Raw genomic sequence first — 4424 nt, 5'->3', positions numbered from 1 at the left:
TGCAGTTGGCGCAGGATAGAGCAGGGTTTAGGGCTGTTGTGCATAGGGTCGCTATGAGTCGGAAACGACTCGACGGCACATAACAACAACAACAACGTAGTTTTTCATTACATTCCAATGTTAGCCTTTTTATTTTATTTGGTTCTTTTGTTACATTGCACATTTAATTTCTTATTCAAATTATTTATCTTTTCCTTCTTTTCTTTTGCTGGTTTTGCTAGTGATTTGTTGATTTTATTGATCTTTTCAAAGAACCAACTCTTAGTTTTTTTGATAGTTTCAATTGTTTTTTTGGTTTCTATTTCATTTATTTCTGCCCTAATTTTTATAATTTCCGTTTTTTTAGGTGGTGTCAGGTTTTCTTGCTGTTCTTTTTCAGTATGTTGGAGATGGTGGGTTAGAGAGTCAATGGCATTTTTTCCTGCCTTTAGATGTATTTATTTATTGCTCTAAATCGACCTCTGATTACTGCTTTGGCTGTTTCCCAGAGGTTTTGGTAATGATGCTTTCATTGTCATTTGTTGCAAGAAACTTTTACATTTATTTTTTATTTCTTCTAGTGCACAGGATTATGAAGCTTCGTCTGACATACTTTGGGCATGTTGCAAGAAGGGACTTGTCCTTGGAGAGGGATATCATGTTTGGGAGAGTGGAGGGACGGCACAGGAGTGGAAGACCCTCGATGAGATGGATCGATTCTGTGAGTGGAATGGTGGGAATGAATGTGTTTGAGACAGTGAGGTTGGCACAGGATAGAATGGCATTTAGGGGTCTTGTACATAGGGTCACTATGAGTCTCAAAAGACTCAATGACACATAACCATAACAACAACAAGTGCCCAGTTCATGAGCACATGTTCAAGCAAGGTGTCGTTCAGCTTTCAAATTTATGTGTTTTTTTCCCTCCTTTATCCTCTTGTTATTAATTTCTTTTTTTATGCAGAGGAAATAATATAATTTCTTTACTTGAAAAATGATACTGAACCTCAGAGATTGGTTAAACCCACTGCCAGAATGGGGATTCTCTTTAAACTGTGCTGTTCCTTCTTTTCAAACAGCTGTAGCTGTACACAGATGGAAAAACATTTGGTTGAAAAGCAAATTAGTATTTTTCAGTACAGGATTCAGTTCTGGCAGCTCCTGCTTCTCCATTCATCTAGATCGTAGTTCTTCTTTGCGTTCTCATTTTTGCAGACCCAGTTCATGCCATCCTGAATGCCTTCTCCTGTGAGAGCTGAGCACAGCTGGATTTGGCAGACTAGGTCTCAGATTGTGTGCATGTTCAAGCCTTCTGCAATTTTGGATGTAGGGGCTGGTGTGAGCAAATCCTTCTTATTTGCAAAGATGAGCATTGGCACACAATTCAGCTTTTCTTCCTCCAGTAATTCAGCTAGTTCCTGACCCATCTCTTCGAATCTTTTTCTTTCTGCACTGTCAATGACATAGATAAGAATACCAGTATTTTCAAAATAATTCCTCCAGTATAGTCTAAATTTCCTCTGTCCACCAATATCCTATATATTCAATTTAAAACCTTGCAATTGTACACTTTTGATGTTAAAACCCTGTGTAGGTGTGATGTGGCTGATTTCTTCAGATGCAAGCTGCTTCAGAAGAGTGGTATTGCCAGCATTATCCAAGCCCAGGAGAAGGATTCTCACCTCCTCGTCTGGTGCACTTTTCAATTTGCACAGAATTGAGAGTAAACCCATCCTCCCGCAGAGTCCCTCTTGTTATTGATTTCTAATTTTGTAGCATGGTGGTCTGAGAAGATGCTTTGTATTGTGTGTGTGTGTGTTTTTTAAACTTATTGATGCTTGCCTTGTGACCTAAAATGTGATTTATTTTGGAGAATGTTATATGCATATTGGAGAAGAAGGTATATTGTGCTTGTTTTTTTGTTTGTTTGTTTGTTTGTTGTTTTTTTGTGTGCATTAGCCTATAATTATCTGTGAGATAGATTTAGTTTCTTGTGTGGTTTAATTCTTCAATATCTTTTTTAAGTTTCTTTCTGGTAGTTCTCTCTTTTCTTGAGAGTCATGTATTGAAGTCTCCAACTACTATAGTAATGTTGTCTATTTCCTTTTTCAGTTTTGTTAATGTTTGATTTATGTATTTTGCAGGTCTTCCATTTGGTGCCTAGATATTTATTATTGTTATGATCTCTTGGTCTATTGACATTTTAAGCATTATGTAGTGACCTTCTTTTTCCTTTGTGATGGTTTTGCATCGACATTTATTTTATCAGTGATTAATATCGCTAGTCCTGCTTTTTTCTGGTTACTGTTTGCTTGGTATATTTTTTCCCACCCTTTCATTTTTAGTCTTTCTTTATCTTCATTTTTCAGGTGTGTCTCTTGTAGACAACATATTGATGGGTGTTTTGTTCTTTTTTTCATCCATTCTGCTACTCTTGCATTTAAACCATTTACCTTCAGCATGATTATTGAGAGGCAAAGTTTTATTGCTTTCATTTTTTTAGTTCTTTTTGGTATAGTTGCTAGTTACTTTGGTCCATCCTGCTTTTGTGGCACCTTTGTAAGAATGATGTCTCTCAGTGTTTCCTGCAATGCTTGTCTTGTTTTTATAATCTCCCTTAGGTTCTGCTTTTCTGGGGATATCTTTTTTTTTTCTTTTATATCTTGATCTCTCCTTCATATTTGATGAACAATTTTGCTGGGTACAGTATTCTTGGTTGTCAGGTGTGATCTTTAAATGCTTGATATATGTATCATTCCACTGTCTTCTTACTCGCATGATTTCTGCTGAGAAATTGGCAGTTAATCTTATCTGCTTTCCCTTGTAAGTTACTCTTTGTTTCTCCCTTAATGCTTTTAGAATTATCGCCTTATCTTTTGTTCTGGAAAAGTTTACTATGATATGCCTTGGTGTTTTTCTTTTGGGGTCTATTCTATATGTTTGCTCAGCTTCTTGAATATATATTCTCTCATTCTTCATTATGGGAAGGTTTCTTCTATTAATTCTTCCACAACTTTTTCAATGCATTTACTTGCTTCTTCCTGTTCTGGAATTCTGATGATGCACATACTATTTCTCTTCATGGTTTTCCACATTATTCTGTTTCTTTCCTATTTGATTATGCTTTATCCTATAGCAGTTCCATGTTGACAATTCTATCTTGTATTTCATTGGTTCTGTCTTCCATCTCTTCAACCCTGTTCATGTGTCCCTTCATCATACTGGCAACATCTGCAACCTTAGACCTCATCTTTTTGATTGTGGTTTCTTGTTTTTCCAGAGCCTCTATTACTGCATTTGTTTTATCTGTGTTGTTTTGGATTTTTTAAGCTCCTCCTGGTTTTTGCTTCCAGTGTCCTGTATTCTTCAAGTTTGTTTTTCACCCATTGGAAATATTAAATCATTGTTCTTTTAAATTCTGTGTCAGAAAGTTCCATCAGACATTTTTGCTTCAGGAAATCCATTGCTACTGTGCCACATTTTGAGGGTAATATCTTGCTTTGGGCTTATGTGGGGAATGAGGTAGCCTGCTTCTTTCGGGACATTGATGTGATAGAATTTTTCATGTCTGAATTGATAGCTGGTTCTTGATCTAACCTCACTGCTATAGACAGGCACATGAGCAGATGCATGTAGGGTGGGTGCATGAGCAGATACACACGTGGGTAGGGAGGGGAGATGTGCATGCAGATGCACATGGAGCAGAATTTGGGGGAAAGGGGTACCTGAATGGAAAACCTGAAATGCTTGGTTTTCCCCTCAAGAACTTGGTCTGCCACCCCAGTCAGCTCCAGCTGTTTCAGTCCCTCCTGCTTAAGGTGATTGTTATTGTTGTTATGTGCCATCGAGTCGCTTGTGACTCATAGCAACCCTATGTACAAGAGCTCTATACGCTCTTCTATCCTGTGCCAAGCTAGCCATCTCAAACACACTTATTCCCACCTCTCTAGTCACAGAATCGATCCATCTCATCAAAGGTCTTCCTCTCCTTTGCCGCCCCTCCACTCTGTCAAACATGGTGTCCCTCTCCAAGGACGAGTCCCTCCTTGCAACATGCCCAAAATATGTCAGACGAACCTTCAGAATTGACTCCAGGGAACATTTTGGCTTCACTCTCTCCAGTACAAACCTGTTTGTTCTCCTAGCAGTCCATGGTATATTCAGCACTCTTCTCCAGCACCACAGCTCAAAGGCATCAATTATCTTTCTATCAACCCTAGTCACTGTCCAACTCTCTGATGCATAGCACGTAATTGCCAAGACTATAGCCAGGATCAGTCTCCAGTCTGACATAGTTGCTCTTCAGTACTCTTGAGAGGTCCCTCACAGCCGACTTTCCCAATGCAATTCGTCTCTTGATTTCCTGGCTGCTGTTACCAAGAGTGTTGACTGTGGAGCCAAGTAAACTAAAACTGTTAACTATCTCAATCTCTTCACCATTCATA

At 38.4% G+C, this 4424-nt stretch overlaps 1 pseudogene; it reads right to left on the bottom strand.

Annotated features, from left to right (window-relative positions):
• Positions 1 to 1124: 1124 nt before the first annotated feature.
• Positions 1125 to 1712, bottom strand: LOC102848944 (annotated as a pseudogene).
• Between the last annotated feature and the right edge of the window lie 2712 nt (positions 1713 to 4424).

The sequence above is a fragment of the Elephantulus edwardii genome, unplaced genomic scaffold, assembly GCF_000299155.1.
Source record: "Elephantulus edwardii isolate Elephantulus edwardi_28Jun2011 unplaced genomic scaffold, EleEdw1.0 scaffold00467, whole genome shotgun sequence".
NCBI classification, from domain to species: Eukaryota; Metazoa; Chordata; class Mammalia; order Macroscelidea; family Macroscelididae; genus Elephantulus; species Elephantulus edwardii.
Note: the sequence above shows the minus strand (reverse complement) of the source record. Positions and strands in the feature narration are given on the sequence as shown.